Raw genomic sequence first — 26,716 nt, forward strand, 5'->3', positions numbered from 1 at the left:
TGAACAGGGCCGGGAGTTTGGCCTAGTGGTTAAAGTGCTTGCCTAGCATGCACGAAGACCCGGGTTCGATTCCTTGGTACCACATACATACAAAAAAGCTGGAAGTGGTGCTGAGGCTCAAGTGGTAGAGCTCTAGCCTTGACAAAGTCCAATGACAGTGCTCAGGCCCTGAGCTCAAGCCCAGGACTGGCAAAAAAAAATGAACATATTTCCAGTCAATGCTGCAAGGCTGAATACTGCAAGGCTGCAATACTGAATTCCAGCAAGAGCAGGACAATACAAGAATGTGAAAAAAATGATGAAGTAATTTATTGAAGTGCAAGTATAACTAAATGGAAAATGCATTATGTTTTACATCAGAGGCATCTTCTTTTATCTGTGTATTAACATCAATGTAACAATAAACTGTTCATGTAAAATTTCTATATCAATTGATATTATGATAATAAAAACTGAATGAAATAAAAGTAAGAAACACTGAAAGTCAAAGATTATTCTCATTTTTCTATGTATTCTCTAGGAGTAAAACCACATCCAGGAATGTATAGAAGGCAAGTGTGAGCATGCTTAGTACTTCCAATCTGAAGTCTGCAAGCAGAAATAATAAATGAATAACACAAGGCTGCATCTTTATCAATTCTAATCAAGTCAAACACTAAAAGGACAAACTAGAGTTTCATGATGAAGCATAACATAAATTTTAAAAGATGGCTTTGACCTTTCCTCATCAATGAATTTATGTCATGTAAGTACTGTATATACATATTATTTTTTATAGGTTAGTTGGCTTTTATAAACAATAAACTTGTTCCTAATTACTGTATATAATTATAACTAAATAAGTTCATAACTAAATACCTTTTAGACATAAAAGATAGTGATGAGCCTATTGGTATTTGGATTGTAATATATATCTTCCAAATGAATTAAATTTATCATAAAATTTACCATATATTTATTATTACTTGCTGCACAATAATATTTTATATTATATACTTTAATATATAATATATTTGCCAGTCATAAATATTAAAATCAAGGATATTTTACAAATTTTAATAAATACATGCTCACTAAATATTTATATTTTGAATAAAATCTTTACAACTATGATATAAATAAATATGATTCAAATTTGGGACTTCATTGAGTAATTGGTATGCTTAGAATGCTTTTTGAATCACTGGAATATAAATTCCTAACAAAGAACATATTGTAACACCCAGTTGTCTATTGTATGAGCTTCAAAGCTGGTATTAATGAACTATATAACTTGAGGGAAGGGGGGAAATACTGGGAGAAAATGAGAGAAGGGTGTCACTGTTCAGAAAGAAATGTATTCATTACCTCTCTTTGGGGTGGTTAATTGGCAGTAACAATCTAATGGACTTTTCTTGCTTGGATATCTTTGAATTGTGAACCTCCCGAGTAGCTAGAGTTATAGGCAGGATTCATTAGTTTTCAGCTACAGATAGTGAACTCTCATAAAGGAAAAGTAACTAAAAATGTCTTATTAATGGTCTTTTATCACTCCAATTAATAGACTATGTGACTATCAAGATTATGCTTCTAAGGAAGTGAAGACTACATAAAGAATAGAAGAGACAGAATTTACAGTTCAGGAAAGTTGTAAACAAATCTGCAATCTGGATATTTTAGCAATGATATTGGTCTTGGCTACTTTTGGGCTATATGAAATAATATATGATAATATGTAATATATAATATATGAAGTAATATATCTTTAAAAAGTATTCTATTCTTCAATCATAAATACCCATGAGACTACAGTTTATTCTAGAGGTAATTGAAATGCTTGCAAGATTTTGTTTAATAAAATGATAGCTATGGGCTTAAGAAGTATGAAAAAAAAGGAAGAGCAATAGCTGGATATGGAAAAAGAGAGGTTTCATACAAAAATCCAGAGCTATAAGAATGCAGGGCTAAGGGTCAGAGAGAAAGATATTTATTGTTGAACAGAAAATCAAAAACAAAACACATCATGCTTGGATAGTTTAGAAAATAAAACCTGAGAATTAAGTTATTTGCATATTGCTTAATTGTAGATTTCTAGGAGGAAAAAAGAAAATATGTTGAAAAGATATAAAAAAATTTAAGAAACTATGAACAAAATGATGGATAACTGCACTATTTCTATCAAGAACAAAGCTGAAAACAATGTGGTCTCAAAGATAGTATCAGCTGATCTACTTAATAGGGCAAAATCTGAATAAGTTAAATTTTACATTCATGGTATTCAAGAAAAGCTAAATGAAACAACATTCTATATTTAAAAAGAAATATTTGGAAAAGCTAAGTAAGGCTCAAAATAATAAGAGAAACCTAGCTCAATAGTTCATGTCTATTATTGAAGCTACTCAGGATGCAGAAATTGAGATCAAGTTTTGATGTCATCCCAGGCAAATGAGTAAGTAAAACTCACTCCAGCAAAACTGGTTGTGGTATTTTATTTCTGTAATCCCAGGTACATGGGTGGTATAAATAGCATAAAAAATATTGAAGCCAGTATGGATAAAAAGCAGTGACCTTATTTGAAAATAACAAAATGAAAGGGCCATGGGTATACCTCAAATGGCTGTGTAGCAAATATAAGACTCTGTTCAAATTCCACTTTTACAAAAAAATAGAATAAAAGAACAAGCCTTAAATATTAAATATGTATGTGAGAATTGCTAGTAAAATTCTTGAAGTTGTATTTTAATTAGCAGTGGTCATTTATAGTCTTAGGGGTTTTTTTGTTTGGTTTTTGTAATGCATTTTAAATTAACTATCAACACAATGAAACAGGACAAATGCCACTTGAGAAAACTAGTGTTCAAATTATTAGTATTTATTGAGAATAAGAAAAACATAAAAAATAATTATTTATATAAAAATCATATATTTGAACATTGTAGAGAGTTCAAAGTATCCTTAATAACTTTACCTTTTTTTCAATCAAATCAGCATAATTTTGTAAATGGAGAAAGTGTAACTTATGAGGGAAGCTCATTCTTTGCTCTGACTTATTTAGCTGACCATCATGATCTTACCAATTTTTCTTCAATTTTCTTCCTAGATATGGGAAAGTTGGAAGTTAAACCAAGAGGGTTAATATTCATTTATACCCAGTGATAGGGATTCCAACTAATGAAAAAGATAAAGATGGCACTTACATACATACATACAGGTAACTTGGATATCAAATAATATTCTCAAATAAAAATTGATATCTCAATTTGCTTTCCATTAAAATTTTCTTCTCATGAAGACTTACTCATGTTATTTGATATATGTAATTAGTTTTCAGTGACATTTCCCCACTTGATATTTATGTAATGACATTTCAAGTATGTTGATAGATTTGACTATTGATTGCTCATATTATCTATTGTAAATAATTAAAGGACATACACAATTAATCCATTATTTATTTGATATATTTCATAAATATTTGGAATGCTTCCACATTTTCGAATCTTCTAAATGTTTGCAAGTTTCTTTAGGTAAGAGCTAAATAATGATTTGTATGCTATAAATCTTTTTTAGATTAACTAGGTAATAACAATCAAATTGCAATATTACTCTTTGCAAATTTTTTAAATTACAAGAGAAGAATGTTTATTTAAATCACAAGGCTTGTATTTGTCAATGGTTGTGCTACACAAATTTCCAATTCTGTAATTTATGGGAAAACTAAGAAATTTTCTTAACAAAAAACTAGCTTAATTTATCTCTATAAACATGTATGTAATTGACTATTAGGTTATCCATTGGGGACTATCAATCTTGAATCTTTATTATTTTTCATTAATTTTAAAGTATGTTTTATTGATATTGCAGAGGTGAGAATAAAGGGGTTGCAGTTTCATACACACATCTATTTGTTGCCTTTTCAATGTTTACTTATAATATTTTATCCATAGAAATTATATATTTTCAGAAGCAAGATGGTGCCGAAACAATAGGAACCTAGCCTAACTCTCTCCCACAAACGAGAGAATAGGGGAATCCCAGGAGCCACCGTGCGAAAAAACAGGAGTAGCAATCTTAATCTCTGACAAAATTAACTTCTCAATAAAATCAGTACATAAAGATAAAGATGGCCACTACATATTTAAAAAGGGTATAATTCATAACCATAATATTACAGTTATGACATTTATTCCCCCAACATGAGAGAACCTAAGTATGTCAAGAAAACTCTTGTAGACTTACAGAAGAAGATAAACTCAAACACAGTCATAGTAGGAGACTTCAATATACCACTCTCACCAAGAAACAGGTCAACTCAGCAAAAGATAAGCAAAGACACCTCTGACTTAAATGATACCATAGGCCAGCAGTGCTTAACAGATACACACAGTCATCCACCCAATGGCAAAACTTTATATATTTTTCTCAGCAGCACATGGAACATATTCCAAAATAGATCATATAATAGTTCACATAGAAAGCTTAAGCAGAAGGCAGAGAGTTTGGCCTAGTGCTAGAGTGCTTGCCTCGCATGCACAAAGACCAGGGTTTGATTCCTTGGTACCACATACACAGGAAAAAGCCGCAAATGGTGCTGAGGCTCAAGTGGTAGAGCTCTAACCTTGAGAAAGTCTAAGGACAGTGCTCAGGCCTTGAGCTAAAGCCCAGGACTGGCAAAAAAAAAAAAAAAGAAAGCTTAAGCAGATATAAGAGGACTGATATAATCCCCTGCATTCTGTCTAATCACAGTGGAATCAGACTAGTTCTAAACAATATAGCAAAGGGTAAAAAAATTCAAACACTTGGAAGCTGAGTAACACACTTCCGAATAACTCTTGGACTACAGAACAAATCAAAGAAGAAATTCAAAACTTTCTTGAACATAATGATAATCAAAATACATCACAAAGGAACTTATGGGACACAGTAAATGCAGTTTTAAGGGACAAATTTATCACACTCGGAGCCCACATTAAAAAGATGGAAGAAACTCATGTAAATAACCTAAAGAAGAAATTGAAAAACTGAGAGGAGCAAGAAAAAGTTAATTCTAAAACAACTAGAAGGACAGAATAACAAAAATAAAATTGGAAATATCAGAGATTGAAGTAAGATCTACTACACATAAAATTAATCAAAAAGTTGGTTCTTGGAAAGAGTCAACGAAATTGACAGACCCCTGGAAAGATTAATCAAAAAAAAAGGAGAGGTGAGACTCAAATAAACAAGATTAGAGATCGTATGGGAATAATCACGACCGATATTCAAGAAATTCAGTGCATCATGAATAAGTACTTCCAGGGCCTATATTCAAAGGAACAGGACAATTTAGTAGAAATAGATTATTTCTTAAATAAACATAGGCTACCCACATTGAACCAAGAAGAGATAAGCAAACTGAATGAAGGAATTTCATATAATGAGATAGCTGAAGCACAGGCAAAACTTCCTGAATAGAGTCCCAGGGTTACAACAGATTGGAGAGAGACTCCACAAATGGGACTACCTAAAAATAAAGAATTTCTGCACAGATAAAAGCATAGCTACTTAGGTAGAAAGACAGCCAAACAAATGGGAAAAGATATTTACCAATAATACATCAGACAAATGCTTAATATCCAGTATCTACAGGGAACTCAAACCCAGCAAACCAATCATTAAATGGGCAAGGGAACTGAAGAGAGACTTATTAAAAGAAGAGTTTAAAATGGCAAAAAAACCCATATGAGCAAAATGCTCATCATCCATGGTCATAAATGAAATGCAAATAAAAACGACTCTAAGATACCATCTTACCCCAATTAGAATGGCCAAGATTCTGAACTCAGACAATGACAAGTGCTAACAGGGTTGTGGAGAAAAAGGAACTCTACTACACTGCTAGTGGAAATGTAAACAAGTTTAGCCACTCTGGAAAGCAGTTTGGTGGATTCTTAATGAATTGAACAGACCTTCCCATTGATCCCACCATAACACTCCTGGGCATCTATCCTGAACATCATGACCAAGGATATGATAAGAACACCTGCTCAGCTATGTTCAACTCTGCAGTATTCACAATAGCCAGGCCATGGAAACAACCCAGATGTCCTACTGCAGATGAATGGATACAAAAAATGTGATATATATATATATACATATATGTATATGCACATTGGAATTTTACATTGCTATCAGACAAGATAAAATAATAGCATTTGCCGGGAAGTGGATGAAATTAGAGCAAATCATATCCTCCCTGGCTTATCTCATGTGGTTACATTATTTATATATTGTATATATGCTAATTTGGTTTTTGAAATAGGATAGGGAAGGAGGGAAAACAAGATGAGGGGCGGGAGATGGGGGAGGGAAACGGAGACCAAGACATGAGAAAGAGTATCAATATTTGTGAAGTAATGCACCCTCTATCTGGTGGATATAATGTAACCCTTCTAATAATTACAATAAAAATATATGAAAAAAAAGAAGTTAGAGCGAATCATGTTGAATGAGATAAGTCAAGACCAAAGGAACAAAAGGCATATGGTTTCCTTGATATGTAGATATTAGATGCAAACAGTAAAAGAGCAATGACTCAATATTTGGGTACCCAATGTTATGGACATGGTCTTGGAGATATAAATGTAACTACATAGACATAAAAATCTATGATGGGCTATATACTCTAAAACATAATGTTTTATTACAAAGATTAATATGTATCTATAACATACAAACCCTCAGCTTAATTTTAATTATGTTCTAAAACCTAAGTGCCAGTGATTATATATGGAGATTCCCTTTTTGAATACTTATTTGTTAAACACGACGTTTGAAATATGATGTGAAAATCTATGTTAATAAATTCTTCAATAAAATAAATAAAAATTACATATTTTCTTATTTTATTTTAAACTTTTGCTTTTTTGAGCCAGTAGTAGGGGTTTGGACTCAGGACTTTGGCACAGATCCTTTGGCTTTTGTGCTCAAGTCTAGCACTCTTCCACTTGAGCCACAGCTTCACTTCTGGCTTTTATGGTAGTTAATTAGACATGAGAGGCTCAAGGACTTTCCTGCCTGGGCTCACTTTGAACCATGATCCTAAAATCTCAGTCTCCTTAGTTGCTAGGATTAGTATCTGGCTCTGTATGTGTATGTGTATGTTTGTTGATATGTTTGTGCATGTACGTGTATGTACATATACATATTTTCCCAATCTGTATTAATAATTTCCAGCTATTTTTCTATCAAACTAAACCTGTACATTTCTATTAACCTCCTAAGTCATGTCTCACAAAACAGATATAATATGCTTTGCTCTTGGTTATGCTAATGATGCTAGAATTTGCATTCTGTTTTGAAATTCAATAAGAAAGCACTTCCTACTTTATCTTTTAAAATAGGTAGAATATTTTTAACGTTCCTATTGAGCAAGGTTAATTACGTTGTCATTAAACATCTTCTGAAAGACATCAGTATTGAAATTTGGATAGATAAAGTGATGTTACAGAATTTAATTTGAAGAAATTCTGAGTACAAGAATGGAGTGAACACTTTAATTGATGTCTTAGGCAATATTTTAAGTGCATTCTATCAATCAATTTTGTGTTTTTAACTTGTTTTTTTTCTCTTATAGCTAAATTTAGATAATTGATCCTAGACTTCTCTTCTAATGAACATATTTTTATCCTATTTTTTCTCTTTTTTTCCTCACAACTATGTTCACTCCATTAAACAAATGATCATTTGCTGTATAATTTTCCTTAGTTCTAAATATTTTGTCATTATTTCTTCCGTGTTCTTTTCCTTACTGATAAGTTATTTGGAAATGTATATTTTTTCTAATTCTGTGTTCTATATTTTTGCTTTCATTTGTTATTAAAATGTAGCCAAATTTTATTTTAGGCAAAAGTTTTCTTGAATAACCTGAATCGTTAAAACTTGTTTTATTCCTGAGGATCTATTTTATCTTATAAAATATTCTAGACATTACACATCCTATTTTCTAATGTGAATTATTATAAAAATATCAGTTAGGTCAAGCTCATGTAAAAGCATTGTTCAGACCAGATCTTGAGTATCGTTACTGATTTTCTAAATAGCTAAAGAAGTATGATATTGAAACCTCAGATTTAACCATGGCTTTGCCTCATTTTTTTAAATGATGAAATATTTGCTTCATTTATATTCATTTATTTCCTTGTGACAGACTAGACTATGCAGTGCTATCTGTCACTGCATATCAAATTATTGTATTTTTTTAAAGCTTATTACTTTCTAATGTGTGAATCTGAAGCTTATTACTGAGTAGGCTTCCTCTACCTTGGAATCTTTCATGAGTCCTCAATCAAAACCGTAATACTGTTTATGCTGCTGATGCTGGCAGAAGATGACTGCTCAAGACTCATGTCTTGAGCACAGCTACTGTTTTCTCACAGGATAAGCAAGAAAGAATTGAAACACAATCAATTCTGGCTATATGTCTTTATTCCAGAAACCAGATCAGTAAATTCAGTTCACATTCAGAGGTAATTACAAAAACACATGAATGCTAGTTGCTATGCTAGCACTGATCTATAACTTGAACCTAGCTCCCATGTTTTCTTCTCTCAGAAAGAAAAGAGCCAGTGATATCTAGACATATCATAGTATCATCCCCTTTCTCCTCCTTGGAAACTCAGTCATACTGCCTCTGTTTTCACAAGACTGGTGATAAATTCAAGCATTTCTTTTTAATAGGTTTCTAATTTAAAATGAGAGCAATGATTTATTACCTGCTATTTACTCACTGGAAGTGATATATTGTTTTTTGATTTGCATATTATTCTTTATTTCCAGAGTCTGTCCTTCCTTCCTTCCTTCCTTCCTTCCTTCCTTCCTTCCTTCCTTCCTTCCTTCCTTCCTTCTTGTCTGTCTGCCTTCCTACATTCCTTCCTTCCTTCCTTTTCACCTTCCTTCCTTCCTTCCTTCCTTCCTTCCTTCCTTCCTTCCTTCCTTCCTTCCTTCCTCCCTTCCTCCTTTTTTCCTTTCCTTCTCTCTGTCTCTTGCTCCTCATTTTAAAAATAGAGCTATAAATTGAATTGAATCCAGAATGTCACTCAAGCAAAATAGGTAATGGACACACACACACACACATTTCTCTAAAAGTCTTCCCTTTGTCTAAAAGTCAATTTATCATTCTATGAGTTTAAATATAAAATAAAAGCAAATCACATAAGTAAGTTGTATATTTTGGCCTTTTCTTACAAGCATAATTCTAATTTACACTTTAATTACTATTGTATCTGACAGAAATAGAAAATATGATTACAATACTTAAAATATGATTAAAATACTTAAAAGATGACAGTGGCATTGTCTCTGAATCTGACATACCCACCTAGTTGGAGACCATAGGCTGAAGAATTAGTTTCAGACTGGCACTAGGGAAAAAGGCTTTATGTGAAAATAATCAATGCAAGGAAGTGATGAATGGGGCTAAAATGATAGAGGGCCAACCTAGTGAGTGGATGTTCCAGAGTTCAAATCCCACTACCACTATGAGAAAAGACAAAAATAAACTATGTGACATAAGTGGGTAAAAACAGAGGGAGAAATTTTTCCAGTAGTATCTTTTTATTTAGAAACACTGAACACATAGTTCTTTTTTATACCATCTGTTTTTAAAAAGAAACATCCTGTCATCCATGATCTATTTTTAATAGGTACATTACATAACATTATCCATCTATTGTTTTTCTATTTATTTGTACATCTCTATGTCACCTATCTCTATTCATTTAATACTTATAGTCACCAATTCCTGTTACACTTAACACCTTAAAACAAGTGCTTAGTCTTGGTGTTCTATAAGTCAATACGTTTGTTTGCTGTTTCTTCAACTTATTTCCTCCTTCCTATTTTTCATGGATAATTCACACTGTATGAGTTCTAGTGTCTCCAATATATCTGCTTGACTTGCACAAGCTATAAGAAACAAAAGTCCATTCCTTAGCACTGTTGCCTCTCAATTAAATCTAGTATGAAGATAAGTCTGGCATTCAGAAGGGACTCAGCCAGTGGTATCATGTGCTGGAATAGTGAGGCAGGAGTAGCTTTCTGGTGCAGGCAGCCTCCTCATTACAGAACATGATGAAAAAGAATGTTATGTAATGGTACTTTCTCAGATCAACAGACTTTAATGATGGCTCGTAGACCCAGTCTGGTCTCAGGAAACAAAGACTAAGTCCTCGTGGTAGCCAGGACAAGGTTTAAAAGCATTTAGTGGTCTGGTTAAAAATCTCTCTTTTGGGCTGGGAGTTTGGCCTAGTGGTAGAGTGCTTGCCTAGCATGCAGGAAGACTTGGTTTTGATTCCTTCGTACCACATACACAGAAAAAAAGCCAGAGGTGGTGCTGTGGCTCAAGTGGTAGAGTTCTAGTCTTGAGGAAAGCCCAAGGACAGTGTTCAGGCCCTGAGTTCTAGACCCAGAACTGGCAAAAAAAAAAAAAAGAAAAAAAAATCTCACTCTTATGCTGGGTGCCAGTGGATCATGCCTGAAATCCTAGCTAGTTAGGAGGCTGAAATCTGAGGATCACAGTTCAAAGCAAGCACAGGAAGGAAAATCCATGCGACTCTTTTTTTTGCATTTCCTGGGGCTTGAACTCAAGGCCTGAGCACTGTTCTTGGGCTTTCCTCCAGTTTAGAGTTCTACCACAGGAGCCACAGCACCAATTCTGGCTTTTTTTCTATGTATGTACCACCAAGGAATCAAACCCTTGTCTTTGTGCATGCTAGGGCAAGCACTCTACCGCTCTGCCAAATTCCCAGCCCATGACACTTATCTCCAATTAACCACCAGAAAACTTGAAGTGGCTCTGTTTTTCAAGTGGTATTGACATTTCCTCCAGCGTGATTTTTCCACTAAGGATTATTTTATCTATATGGGTTCTTTTATCATTCCATATAAATTTTTAGATTACTTCCTCTATTTCCTTAAACAATGACATTGCTATATTCATAGGTATTGTTTTGAATTTGTAGATAGCATTTGGCAGGATTGCAATTTTCATGATGTTAATTCTTCCAATCCAGGAGCATCGGAGGTTTTTCAAAGTTCTTCAGTTCTGCTTTAATTTCTTTTCTCTGGTTTTTAAATTTTCATCATAAAGGTCTTTTATATTCTTAGTTAAGTTAATTCCTAGGCTATTGCAAAAGGAGTTGCTTTCTTGATTTCTGCACGGTGCTAATCATTGTTGGCATACAGGAAAAGCCAATGATTTTTTTTCATATATTTTTATTGTAATTAATAGAAGGGTTACATTACATTCACCAGATATAAGGTGCATTACATCACATACATTGATACCCTTTCTCATGTCTTGGTCCCCATTTCCCTCCCCCCATCCTCACCCCTCATCTTGTTTTCCTCCCTTCCCTATCCGACTTCAAATAACCAAATATGCATACATATTGCATATAAGCCAATGATTTTAACGGTTAATTTTATAACCTGCTACGTTGCCAAAGTTTCAAATCAGTTCAAGCAACTTAGGAGTGGAGTTTATAGCTTTCTTTAAATACACAAAGGGAAATAGGCTATCCCCTTTATGCTTGCTTCTTGCCTTATTGCTCTGGCTAGGAAATCTAATACTATATTAAAGAGGAATAGAGAGAATAGGCATCCTTGTCTCATTCCTGATTTTAGAGGAAATAGCTTTAGCTGTTCACCATTAAGTATAAGTATTATACTACACAGCCTTTTATATACTGAGGAATGTTCCGTGGATGACAAGTGTCCCCACAGCTTTTAGCATAAAGGGGTGTTAGATCTTGTCAAGTGCTTTTTCTCCTTCTTTTGAAATAATCACATGATTCTTGTCCTTTGTTCTGTTTATTTGATGAATTATATTAATTAACTTGCACATATTGAACCAGCTTTGCATCCCTGTGATGAACCCTGTTTGATCATAGTGTGCATTTTTTTGATGAGTTGTTGAAGACAATTGGCCAATATTTTGTGAAGAAGTTGGGGACTCCAATTCATTTAATTCTGCTTTGATTTTTAATAATTTGCTTCCTTCTACTGGGATTGGGGTTGGTTTTTTGCTCTTTTAACAAGAGTTTAAGGTACACTATTAAATTGTTGATTTGCAAATTTTCAAATTGTTAATGTAGGCACTCAGTGCTATAAATTTTCCTCTAAGTACTGCATTTACTGTGTCCCAAAGGAGCTGGTATTTTGTGTGTTGGTATTTTGTGTGTTCCTTTTTGTTAGATTTCATGAACTGTTGAATTTCTGTTTTGATCCTCTCTATGACCCATTCATTGGTGATTCTACAATATTCTATTCAATCTCAATGAATTACAGGGTTTTCATTGATGCAGAATGGTGTTCAGTTCCAATTTTATGCCATTGTGGTCTCAAAGATTTCAGGGAATACTTTCAGTGTTTTTGAATTTGCACAGATTTACTTTATGCTGTAAAATGTGGTCTATTTTAGAAAATGTGCTGTTAAAAAATGCATATTCTGTTGTTCATGCATGGAATAATCTGCAGATGTCTCTTAGGTCTAGTTGGTCTAAGCAATTGTTCAATCCTAATGTTTCATTGTTGAATTTTTGCCTAGTTTATCTATCCAGAGGTGAGAATGGTGTGTTAAAATCACCAAGAATCACTTTGTTTGAATCTATGTGTGGTTTTAGTGTAAGTAAAGTTTGTTTAATGAAGTTGGGTGCTCTGGCATTAGGTGTATAAATATTTAGGATGGTTTTAGCCTCCTTGTTGGGGCCTGACCTCCATCTCTGAGGCCTGATTCCAGCTCAGTTGCAATTAAAGGGCTTTGGCCAGGCATTCACTCCTCTTAAGGCATCTCTGTGTACATGACTCAACTCAGCCCCCCACAGCTTCGCGGGTCTCGCAGCAGTGCAGGTCTCCTGCACTTTCCTGCACTGGTACCGCCCAGTACCTGAAAGTCCCCCCCAGACCCTTAGTGGTAGCACGGTGGCCCTCTTCCTATTGGCTAGCTTCCCAGTTCCCGCCTTCTCTTACCCCAACAGTATATAACTAATTGTCTGATGCAATAAAAAGAGAACAGCAGATCAAAACAGCAGAGATCAGCAGAGAGATCTGATGCGCTTTCATGGTTTACACAGCTCCTGACTCAGTATGGTTTTTTTCTTCCCCGGTAATTGGGGGAGGTCTGAGTCATCGATACTTACCATCTCACTTGGCTGTGGGGGACTACAGGCTGGCCCTGTGTGTCCCTCCCCGTTCCTGAGTTGCTCCCCAGAGAAGCAACGCATCCTGAAGGAGAGTTCCCTAAATTTAGTTTGAAGTCTGATATGAGGATGGCAGCTCCAGCCTATTTATGGGGGCCATTGGCTTGATATATTTTTTTTCATCCTCTCACCCTCAGAATATGTTTGTCTTTTGGGGGCAAGATGTGTCTCTTGAGGCAGCAGAACAATGATCTTGATTTTTGATCCAACTAGACAGTCTATGCCATTTAATTGGAAAGATAAGACCATTGATATTGAAGGTTAGGATTAAAAAATATTTACTAGTTCCTAGCATTTCTTTTCTATTTCATTAGGGCCTGTGACTTGTCAATTCTTTCTGTAATTAGCTGGTATTCTTTTTTTTTGTTTTGTTTTTTTGGCAGTCCTGGGCTTAAGCTCAGGGCCTGAGCACTGTCCTTGGATTTTTCTCAAGGCTAGAGATCTACCACTTGAGCCTCAGCACCACTTCCAGCTTTTTTCTATGTATGTGGTACCGAGGAATCGAACCCGGGTCTTCGTGCATGTTAGGCAAGCACTTTAACCACTAGGCCAAAGTCCCGGCCCCACTGGTATTCTTTTTTATGTGTCATTTCTCTGTTAATAGCATTTTTTAATGATTTTCAATGTGTAGAACATCTTTGAGAATGTTTTATAATGCTGGATTTGTCTATACATGTGTCAATTTTTCTTTGCTATGGAACATTTTTATTTTCCCCTTAGATATGAGGGGGAAATGAGAATTTAGCTGGGTACAGTATTGTCACTCTGTTTATTATCTCCTGTGATGATTTGTTTTCCTTTGGCTTAGCTGGTTTTTCCAATCAATTTGCTTGAGTGGGAAAGAAAAGCTCTGCCTTACTGGAGATTTGTGACTGCCCACCCAGGTTAATTTACTGATAGGGCCATGAGCTTTATGTGTCACTTCCCCTTGGTTGTCAGTCACTTCTTCGATCTGCCTCTTTTCGTAGCCAGGAGGTTGAAGATTTCCACTGGTAGTCACCTGGTCTGTGCTGCAAGTAGGTGGCTGCAAGGCTCTGCGCCTTTGTCTGGAAGCAGCTGCTCTGGGTAGCGGCAACCTCTACCCCCACCAGTGCTTCAACCACTGCTGCTGCCACCACCACCACCACCACCGCAGCCTCCACCGCACCAGTATGGGCTCAAAATTGTCTGCTTAAAACTGCCTGGCTTTTTCCTCTCTGCCTGAGATCTCTGTGTTACTACAGCTTACTTGGTGTTGTTCTTTAGTTATAAACTTCTGCTACAATACTTGGCAAGAGCTCAGAAAGACACCCTAAACTGCCACCATCTTCCCACAGGGTTATTGGATTTATTGACACGGTAAACCCCTTAGCAACAAATTGCACTATTTGCATATTGTAACTGAGAAAACTATAGTTTCTAGAGCCAGAATGTTTTAAAGTCAATGTAGCAAAACTTGAAAAGATTATTTTAAAATAGAGTAACTCCAAAATTGGCATTATCAATCAATATCAAAACAACTTGTACAGACAGGCCTATGGGATTTCTACAGAGGCATCTCATATCTCTTAAGAGAAAAACCTGAAATGGGTCATTAACTACTTCACCCGATTACTTGTCTCAAACAGATTTGTAACTATTTTTTTTTTTGCCAGTCCTGGGCTTGAGCTCAGGGACTAAGCACTGTCCCTGGACTTTCTCAAGGCTAGAGCTCTACCACCTGAGCCTCAGCACCACTTCTGGCTTTTTTCTATGTATGTGGTACCAAGGAATTGAACCTGGGTCTTCATGCATGCTAGGCAAGCACTCTACCACTAGGCCAAACTCCTGGCCGATTTGTATCTATTTTATATGTTGGATCTTAACAAAGAAAAGAGTGGTATCCTCTGCAACACCTTATCAACTGGGCTTCACATTCACCTTCTACATTTGTGTTTGCAATGATAATTTTAGGAAAATCTCTGCCAGGTTCTTTTAGGAACAATTGTCCACCCTGGATACCTGATACATTTTTGCTATCTTATCATCCCCATCTACCTTTTGCAAAAGATTTTCTATTTATTTTGCCAGTCATGGGGCTTGAACTCAGGGCCTGAGCACTCTCCTTGGACTTTTCTCAAGGCTAGAGCTCTACTACTTCAGACACAGCATCACTTCCAGCTTTTTTTTTTCTTTCTCTGTGTGTGGTGCCAAGGAATCTAACCCAGGCCTTCATGGATGCTAGGCAAGCACTCTACCATGAGGCCAAACTCCTGGCCCCAAAAGATTTTCTTTTTAATTTCCCTCCATTAACTACAACCTGCCCTTTGACTATAAATCGTCCCTAGCCTCTGCTGTTTTCAGGGTAGAATTCAGCTGTACACTGCTTTATTCTTTGTTGCAATAGCTCTTTAATAAAAAAGTAATCCATCTTAACTTCTCTCAGATTCTTGTTCTCTTTAACAATTTCCTTTTATAATTGTGTAAGTGGAAAGCATATAGCTAAAATGGATATCTGTTGAATATTTCTTTTGTTTTTGCCAGTCCTGGGCTTGAGCTCAGGGGCTGAGCACTATCCTTGGACTTTCTCAAGGCTTGAGCTCTACCACTTGACCCTCAGCACCATTTCTGGCTTTTTTCTATGTATGTGGTACCGAGGAATTGAACTCAGGTCTTCGTGCATGCTAGGCAAGCACTTTAACACTAGGGCAAACTCCAAGCCCATACCCAGAATATTTCTGAGCTAAGAATATTCCTCAAATCAACCAAACTTTGCATATTAGCAATGCACTATTTTCTGGCATTTGAGTCCATCAAAGATATTACATTATAAATAACATAATCGCAAGTATTTGAGATGCCAAAACATTGTGCTGCTTAAATTCTGTCCATGTGGAAAATTCTATAAGGCTGTGTATTACAGGGTGTGGAGAACAACATAGCTAGGTGCGAAATGTTTTACATGTGCAAACAAGCCAAGGCATTGGGTTTGTTAACATAATAGATATCTGAGCTTTAAACATCTGCTTGTTAAATGGTAGCTTTTATTGCTAATTCCCTTGGAAAATAACTTTTATAAGGGGATGATATTTTTATAGCTTTGCTGTTATGAGGTAACATATCAGTAAGAATTATTGAAGCCATTAGGAGCCATAACATAATATGACTGACTTAGTATATTGAATATTTCATTAGAATTTAAGGTTTGTTTGCTTACTTAGTAGTTCATAATACATGTTGCTCTTAAGATCATTACAAACAGCCCAGCATGGTGGCTTATGCCTATAATCCTAGATTTGACGATTGTGGTTCAAAGCCAGCCAGGGCATTAAAGTCTGTGAGACTCTTATCTCCAATTAACCACTAGAAAAACAGAAGTGGGGCTGTGGCTTAAGGGATAGCTCTTCAGCTGAAGAACTTAAGGACAATGCCCAGGACCAGAGGTGGGGCAGTAGCCTTAAGCTGAAGAGCTCAGGGACAGTGCCCAGGTCCCTGAGTTCTAGCCCCACAACTGACAACAACAACAACAACAAAAATCAACACAAACAATCAAGTACCACTTAAGTTAAGAAATAAATATCACACCATTTAAGATTTTGTTGATTTGATGCAGTTATATATTAATACAAAAATATCAACATGAGATCTATTGTCTATTGATAACTTCAATATAGTATGTGGGATTTTAGTACTAAACTACTTGTAATATAAAGCTGGAGTAGGCTGTATAAGATGTCAGACTTTAGTTAAGGGCTTCACATGTCAGACTTATTTCACTAGATTCATACCAATGTCATAAAACAGAAAATTGATCTAGCTATACAGGCTGTTGAAAAAATTGTAAAATGATAAACAACAACACCCCCAAAATGGAAACTGCATAGGCTCCTCTGGAAAGTTACCTGATCATTTATTGTTCTTAATCATACCAGCCACACAGACAATTCTTCAGTGTTTGTAACACTGGAGATTGTGTGGAAAGCAATTCAAATTTCCCTGCTGTTACTTGCATCCCTGTCTGTCTCAACACAACTGGAATCATTACAGCCTGTTCTAAGGGGGTCCAGTAACAAGTCAAACATGAAATTATTTTGACTGATGGCTGTCCACTGGTAACCAAAGTTGCAACACACAAAATTAGGCTAATGTTATATACTTTTCTTTTTCTCTTTTTCCTTTTTCTTTACCTTTTTCTTTTCTTTTTTGTGTCATGGAGCTTGAACTTTGTGCCTGGGCACTGTTCCTGAGCTCTTCAGCTCAAGGTGACTGTCCTACACCTGGAGCTACAGCACTACTTCCCATTTTCTAGTGGTAAATTGGAGATGAGTCTCACGGCCTTTAATATCTGGGCTGGCTATGAACCACAGTCCTCAGATTTTAGCCTCCTGAGTAGCTAGGATTAAAGGCGTGAGTTACCATGTCCCACTGTACTTTTCATTTAAAGCCCAGTTTGGAGAACAAATGAGTGATTCAATGGATTTTATTGTTGTTAATAGTTACCCAATATTTTTTTCTTCAAACCTTTTGAGAAGAAATTGTGCCATCCATATACTTCATGATGTCTAGCCAAGGAGTTGACACAAAAGTTCTTCTTAAATATTTTCCTTTAGGTAAAGGGTTTGTCACTCAGAAGTCAAGTAGTTCCTCCATCTTGGGTCTTCTGGTGATTCTCCTGGTGTTTCTGGACAAGGGTTATAATAGTAGTGGCTGTAGCAAGAGGGGAATCCTCCAAAAACAATTATTCTTTAGTTTGTAACAACCAAGTAAAGTAAAATAGAATTGAAATAGGGTGGAATTGTTTATCTGTAAAGAATGCCAAGGGAAAGAAACTTTAAAAATATATCTATTTGTCATATTTTTACCATAGACAAAAATTATGTAATTATAATACTGTTTTAAGGTATTTCACTTTAATAAATATTAAAAATAGGTTATATGTACATGTGCATATGTATGTGTGTGTTGACAATATAAAGGAATAGATAAGAGATGTATGGTTTGTAAAATATCATTGCTTCTGTGTAAAATAAAAATAAATATTAACCAGCTGTCATAGGAAGCCAAAAGAAATCATTTGTGACATCAATGAAATACCTATGTTGGAGAGATTGCAGAGCTATGATTTGTAAATAGTGTAACTTAATATTTCATCAACTATGTACTACTAATGCCCCATCCCTCATGTTTTTGTCATTTCCTGGAATTCAGTTTTGTTTGAGGCTCCATAATATTCAGAAACATGACATGTAGATACAAAAATACTATGCTTCTGCTAGTTAAGAGAAATAATATTTCTAAACTAGGTAGTTATTTCTGACATTAACTTAAAAGTATTAGCTTAACTACTGACATCTGTAAGGAAGTAAAATATTATGAGAAGTGTAAGTTTGTATCTGTGTTATACTGTTGAGTAATGTTTGTTATTCCAGGCAAACAGTTTCTTTTATTCTGGCAGAAAAGAAAGAAAAGATAGATATAAGACAATTGAGTTTGGGTACTAACCTTGTAGGCTAAATTTGAATCACATACACACATATATACATACATACATACATATATACATACATACATACATACATACATACATATATAGCAGTATCTAAAAATCATGACGTTTTGTTTTGAAGAGAGCACAGAATACCCTGTCACACAAATAGTCTAGAAACACCTCTATCTAGTAATAATAAAAACTCATAGCTTCAAGATGTGGTATCTAAGCATAATCCTTTGCAGAGACAAGGAGAGAAAGACATACAACACAGATCCCAATAGAAACAAAAATCGTTGATTGTAGGCTTGGGGCAAGGTAATCCTGGAATAATTTGTTAGATAGAAAAAACTCAAGGGAACTATCAAAGACCATTAAATTGATGGTTTGAAAAATATCTAGCAGCTAATTGATGAGTCTTCAATAGAGTAGAAACAACTTTACAATTTAAAAGTTGAATAATATGGGCATGTTGGTGGGCCTGCAATCTCCGCTACTCTGGAGGCTTCTGTGTTAAAATGTCTTCTGCATAAGAGTTGCAGATCAGGTGGGTAATGTAGCCTGACAATCTCCCCAAAACAAGTAAAAACACAAAAATACAAAAATGGGAAAGCTGGGGACAGAGTAAAAATAGGCTGCATGGTACTGTGATTGTGAACACTTAGCATATTAAAATTGGCCAATTCTATAGAATATATAGCAAAGGAACATAGGCTCAATGGTTTCCCTCATTTATCATAATCAGTAGAAACCTTGGGCTTTCCTAGCAGAGATTTGCAATAAGCAAAACCTAGATACATAAGGCCATTTAGTATGACACTAAATGAAAGGACCTCTAGGACATAGAAACAAAAGCCATATAATGAGTGATTGTTGTCCTTAATGTACTATGTTATCTCTCATCTATTTTGCTGTACCTTGGTTATCTCATATTGTTACAGTATTTCACTTTGTTATCTGATATATTGGATATATGCGTATTTGGATATTTGAAATTGGATAGGGAAGGGGGAAACGAAGATGAGGGGTGAGGGTGAGGGGGAGCGAAATGGGGACCAAGACATGAGAAGCAGTATCAATGTATGTGAAGTAATGCACCTTCTACCTGGCAAATATAATGTAACTCTTCTATTAATCACAATAAAAATATATGAAAAAAATTGGCCAATTCTACAGAATATACAACATCAAGAGTGAATAGTAAAGTCAGTTATAAGGTTTAGATAATAGTGATAGTGTCAAGTGCAGATTTATTGGTGTTATCCTAATTTTTCTGTGAACCTACAACAGGTTTACTTTGTTGTTGTTGTTGTTGTTTCCCTTTTTTAAATGACATTTTATAGGGCAGAATACTGTGTGCCTCTAGAGGCAGTTACTTAAAGATCAGGGTCTGAGACTGTTTGTACAAAATATGAGCCATTACCTAAAAACAAACTAAAATCAAAAAAAGATTTGGAATGTGTCCCAAGTAGAAGAGCAAGTATTTGCAAGCACAAGACCTTCAGTTTGTTCACTAGTACTGAAAAGAAAAAAAAATTCAAAAAGGAAAAGAAAAAAAGTGTGCAAAGCCTGTGAAAACTATGATAGAATGAAAAGTATCATTTAAGTCAATGACTTACTAACATACTTTATTTATTTATTTTACCAGTCTTGGGACTTGAACTCAGTGCCTGGGCACTATCCTTGAGCTTTCTCAAGGCTAGTGCTCTACCATAAGAGCCACAGCACCACTTTTGGAGCTTTCTGTATATGTGGTACCAAGGTATTGAACCCAGGGTTTCATGCATGCTAGGCAAGCACTCTACCAGGAGGCCACATTCATGGCCCCAAACTACTAACATACTTTTTGTTTCTTTTTTTTATTGTGATTAATAGAATGGTTACATTATATTCACTAGATAGTAGGTGCATAACTTCACAAACATTGATACCCTTTTTTATGACATGGTCCCCATTTCCCTCCCCCCCTCCCCCCTGCTTATCTTGATTTCCCCCCTTCCCCATCCAATTTCAAATAACCAATTAAGCATGTATAAAATATATCAGATAACAATGAGAAATATTGTAACAATATGAGATAACCAAGGGATGGCAAAAGAGATGAGAGATAACATAGTACATAGTAAATGCTACACTGTGTAGCATTTATTTTACATTGTGATGTATGCTACATTCTGGCTACATCTGAACAGTCTTGCTGTTCCAAAATTTGGCTTGTTGATTTGACAAACAGCAAAGATAACAGCTCATTACTGTCTCCCTTGTTTTTCTTCTCTGAGATAGATCATAAGTCCTTTAGTGAGATAAGCTATCCTGTCTTTAATAAAAACAACAGTCCTATGCCAGAACCGAGGACCCTGAACCTGAATAGAGATTGTGCACAATGCCTCCTCCCAGCACAGCAGTTAGATTACACCTTTTTGTGCTGTCACAGATTTCCACAATTACCTGTGCTATGAATGTAGCATAAATATATTGATTTTCTTGTTAGGGGGCATTTTGATTTTCTTATGAAGGCTCTTACGTTAAAATTACTATTTGGTAACTTTTCATGTTTTCACCTCGTCAATCTGCTTTATAAGAATACCATATTTAAATGAAAAAAATGGGGACAAAAGATATGTGTTACTCCTACATAAGAAGATTTCACTGTTCCTTTTACTAAGTGATAGTTATTTTTGAAGTTACATTTGTTCATTTATTGATTGTTACTAAATCTCATTATGTAACCCAAGCCAACCTGGAACTCCATATGCAGATTAAGTTGGCCTTGAAGTTATAACTACCTGTCTCAGTGAACCAGGTTGCTGGTATTATAGGTATATTCTACCACACCCAGATGATTTTTCTTTAAAATAACATTTATTTTTAATTGATATAAAAGGCAAAACCACATGCACCTTTGGAATAAACTACAATTTTAATATATATATATGTTATATACTGTTTGAATCAAGTTAAAAACATTCTCCTCATTTATTATTTCTTTGCAATGAAAACATTCCAGGTTTTCTTCCTTTCATTGTATGTTTTACTGTTTACAATCACCCCCACTATGTCGTTGGTTACTATCAGAACTTCTCTCTTTCATTTAATGTAACTCAAAACTCATTGATCTTCCTGTCCCCATCCCTTCTTTCCTCCTAGTCTCCTGGCCTCTGATAATTACCTTTTTTTAACTTTCAACTTCTATACTAACTTCTATACTCAATTTCTATATGCACACCTTACTTCTCAACACTCATCTGCTTTCTACTTCTGCAAATTTTTATGGCACATATTTGTGACACTAAACGATGGTGTCACTAATTTGAAAAGAAAACAAAACAAATAGAGAAAGAATGGATCACGGAACCTGCCTTCTATTATGAATACTACTTCAAATTCAATACAGAATGTGGGCAGTTGCTCTTCAAGAATATATTCTCGATACATATATTTTGTTCTATAAATGAAAATGGAATGCCAAAAATAAGAATATTTATATCTCTCAATTTCTATGAAGAGATCAAAGGACCAATGGAACCAATAGTAACAAAACAGAAGACAGATTTTATATGCTTTCTGGTAGAATTTAACACATCAACGAGGATGTAGTCTTATAAAATCTCTGCTGTCTACCTCACTAAAACTGCCAAAAGAAACCTTTAACATATAGAACAGATGAAATAATACCAAGAACATCTCATAAATAACATACAGACTATGAGAAACTGTACAAAAATGCTATATTTAAAATATAACATAAAGTAATACAATAATTAAAATAGTTGAAAGCAAAAGAATAGCATCTAGAATGTCAGATAGAAACACAAAATGATATCTAAGTTAAAATAGGGATATTTTACATTTTATTTTTTTAATTGCAACATATTTTTAAAAAATTTTATTGTTGAGGTGATCTATAGAGGGGTTACAATTACATTCATCAGGTAGTGGGTACATTACTTCTACAACATTGTTACCCCTTCCCATGTTTTTCTCCCACTTTCCCTCCCTCTACCCTCTCCCAATCATTTCCCTTTTTTAAATAAACCAGTAAATGTATATATAACATACCAGGTACCACATTCTGATACAGTAACAACATGAGATAAACCATAAAGGAAAAAAAAAGAAAAGAAATAGCTTCACATAGTACATTAGAAACAACAATCACAAAGCTAAACCTCTTATTTCCATATTGTGGATTTCATTTCACTTAGTCTCATCCTATATGGACAAATATACACAGCTTTTGAGCTATTATGCTCCACTTTTAGGATAATCCTACACATATACTAATTGTTACAAATGAGGGGAAAACCATGGAGCCTGTTTCTTTGGGTCTGGCTTACTTCACTTAATATGATTTTTTTCCAATCATACTTTACATATATACTGAGGAATACAGTAAAAGTCCTGTTTTGAGAGTTCTGATTCCTTCCATCCCTCCTTCTTTCCCTCCCGACTCTCCACCTTTGTTTTCTTTTCTGTGCTAGATTTTTTTTGCCATTCCTGGGGCTTGAACTCAGGGCCTGACCTTGGGCTTTCCTCAAGGCTAGGGCTCTACCCCTTGAGCCACAGCACTACTTCCAGATTTTTTCTATGTACGTGGTACTGAGGAATCAAACCTGGGTCTTTGTGCATGCTCAGCAAGCACTGTACCATTAAGCCAAACTCCTGGCCCCTTGGTGTTGGATTTTGAATTCATTTCCTTAAGCTTGCTTTGCAAGGACTCTATACTTGGGAAATTCTCATAGCCATTTGTGCTTTTCTGTATTTTTCCCCACATTTTTATACCTAGACCACCTCAGACAACAATTGTACTACCAATGCTAAATGGCTGGGATTACAGATGTAAGCCTCTGTGCCTGTTCTGCCTTCTCATGTCATCACTGTTTTGATAAGAGGAAGACACATGCCACAGTGGCCAGCTCTTGATTGAGATGAGGTGTCTCACTTATGATGTGTCCTGGCTGGCCTTGAACTAAGAACCTTCCAATCCCTGTTTCTCCAGTAGTTGAAATTACAAGCATGGGCCATGGTACCTAACCTTATTGGAATGAATAACATAGATTCATGAACTGACTAAAAATATGTATCCATGGTATTTCTAATATGATGGTGATCAGTTTACTGTATGATTCCAGAACAAAGCCATGTAGGATATCTTACCTTTATCTGAAACTCTAACTTAATCGCTGTAGTGTAACAAAAAACATCAAAATCAAAATGGTGAACAAAATTAAAATCATGCAGAATATCACAACTCATAAATTTACTCTACATCCTTTTTCTAGGGGGAGAAATAGCTTACCTAGATGTAATGGAAATCATAATATGCATTCCATTTTAATGAATCATATTGTACATACAAAACCTACGTACATGTACTTCCTACATAGCTCCACAAACCTTTTAACATTGACAGACAATGTAGTGATGAAATATCATGAACTCTAAGAAGTCTTTTTACACATTCTTCTTTGTATTTAGTATCCTTCCTAAATTAACCAGTGTTCTGACTTCTAGGCTCAAACGCTTTTCCAGCATTCAAAATTCATATCAACAGAAGCTAATAGTTTCCTTTTCGGGGATTTAGCTTCTTTTCCTATGAGTAAATCCATTCTCATTGTTGTATTATTGTCCATTTTCTAAGTGTTCCAAAACATATTTATCCATTCAATGGTTTGTGGACATTTGCCTTCTTTCCAATTGAAGGCTACTAACAATATTTAGTTGTTTAGTTTTATACCTTTTGACGAATATAAATCTACATATCTGTTGGGAATGAAACTTTAAACAGCATGACAATATAAGATATTATCAGATACAGTAGATATTAGCAAGCCTTATTGCAAATAGAATTTGTAAATGTATATTCCACATCTCCCCCAAGCATATGAGAATATCTATAACTCATCTCACTTCTGATGCTAAGAATATTACTTTTTACTCATTTTTACCACTGTTTTGGGTATGTAGTGGGTTTTTTTAAAAAATATTTTTATTGTAATTATAGAAGGGTACATGTTATTTTCCAGATAGATGCATTAATTCCCATACATTGATACCCTTTCACGTCTTGGTCCCCATTTCCCTCCCCCCAACCCCAGCCCTCACCTTGTTTTCCCCCATTCCCTATTCAATTTCAAATAACCAAATACAAATATATCCAATATATCAGGTAACAAAGTGAGATACTGTAACAATATGAGATAACGAAGGGACAGCAAAGGAGATAAGAGATAACATAGTACCTTAAGAACAACTATCATTCATTACATGCCTTATGTTTCTATATCCTAGAGATCCTTTCATTCAGCGTCCTACTATATGGCCTTTTGTATCAAGGTTTTGCTCTATTGCAAATCTCTGCTAGGAGAGCCCAAGGTTTCTACTGATTATGACAAATGAGGAAAACCATTGAGCCTAAGTTCCTTTGACTCTGGCTTACTTCACTTAACATGATCTTTTAGAAGTCTTTCCATTTCCTAACAAATGGGGCAATGTCATTCTTTCTGACAGCAGCATAGAATTCCATTGTGTACAAATACCACATATTGTTGATCTACTCATCAACTGAGGGACATCTAGGTGGGTTTCTTATCTTTGCTATGGTAAATAGTGCTGCAGTGAACATTGTTGTGATGGTGGATTTAGTATGTCCTTGTTTATGGACAATTGGGTAAATGCCAATTAGTGGAATTGCTGGGTTGTAGGGGAGCTCTAGGTTTAGTCTTTTGAGGAACTGCCATACTGCTTTCCATAGTGGTTGAACAAGTTTGCACTCCCACCAACAGAGTAGTAGTGATTCCTCCTGGCCACATCCCCTCCAGCATCTGTTGTTATTAGTTTTCTTGATCCTGGCCATTCTAACTGGAGTGAGGTGGAATCTTAGAGTTGTTTTGATTTGCATTTCTTTTATGACCAGAGATGTTGAACATTTCTTCATGTGTCTATAGACCATTTTTGTTTCTTCTTCAGAGAAGACTCTCTTTAAGTCTTTGGCCCATCTTTTAATGGGATGGTAGTTACTTCAGAGATTAGTTTTGGATTGATTCAATTTTTTGAGCTGTTGATATATTTTAGATATGCGGCCTTGGTCTGTTGTATGGTTGGTAAAGAACTTCTCCCACTCTGTAGGCTTTCTAATTAGTTTATTAGCTACGTCCTTTGCCATACAAAAGCTCTGCAGTTTAATGCAGTCCCACTTATCCAGCCTTTCTCTGATTTGTTGTGATTCTTGGTCCTTATTAACAAAGTTTCTACCTGTGCCAAGGAGGTCTACTGAATCTCCTGTTACTTCTTGTAAAGTTTTCAGAGTGTCGGCTTTTACCTCCAGGTCTTTGATCCATTTGGAGTGCATTCTAGTGCAGGGTGACAAAGAAGGATCCAACTTGAGTTTTCTGCAGGAGCTTAACCAGTTCTGCCAGCACCACTTGTTGAAGAGGCTACCTTTCTTCAATTCTATGTTTTTGGCTCCCTTGTCAAAGATTAGGTGGCCATAGGTCTGTGGTTTAATACCTGAGTCTTCAGTTCTATTTCCTTGGTCTTCAGGGCTGTTCTTGTGCCAGTACCAAGCTGTTTTGATAATTATAGCTCTGTAATAGAGTCTAAAGCTTGGTATTGAAATTCCTCCTGCACTGTTCTTTCTGCTAAGAAGTGTTTTTGCTATATGGAGCCTTTTATAATTCCATATGAAATTTTGGATTGCCTCTTCTATTTCTTTAAAGAATGACATTGGGTATTGATGGGTATTGTGTTGAATTTATAGATAGCCCTTGGCAAGATTGTCATTTTCACGATATTGATTCTTCCAATCCAGGAGTATGGGAGGTTTTTCCATTACCTCAGTTCTGCTTTAATTTCCTTTTTCAGGGTTTTAAAGTTTTCATCAAAAGGTCCTTTACATTCTTAGTTAATGTAATTCCTAGGTACTTTATTTTCTTTGAGGCTATTACGAAAGGAATTGCTTTCCTGATTGTTACCTCATTCCTCTCACTGTTGGCTTAGAGGAAGGCAGTTGATTTTTGAGGGTTAATTTTATACCCTGCTACCCTTCCAAAGT

At 35.3% G+C, this 26,716-nt stretch overlaps 1 long non-coding RNA gene across 1 annotated transcript in view; it reads left to right on the forward strand.

The window, feature by feature from the left end:
- Window positions 1-26,716, forward strand: part of LOC150055442 (uncharacterized) — a 50,247-nt gene that overhangs the window by 17,800 nt on the left and 5,731 nt on the right. The window contains exons 2-4 of the long non-coding RNA XR_016537428.1: window positions 521-745; window positions 2,383-2,428; window positions 3,080-3,190. This is a non-coding gene — a long non-coding RNA (uncharacterized LOC150055442). The remainder of the gene's footprint in view (window positions 1-520; window positions 746-2,382; window positions 2,429-3,079; window positions 3,191-26,716) is intronic.

Source organism: Megascapheus bottae, chromosome 13 (genome assembly GCF_031878675.1).
Source record: "Megascapheus bottae isolate mThoBot1 chromosome 13, mThoBot2.hap1, whole genome shotgun sequence".
NCBI classification, from domain to species: domain Eukaryota; kingdom Metazoa; phylum Chordata; class Mammalia; order Rodentia; family Geomyidae; genus Megascapheus; species Megascapheus bottae.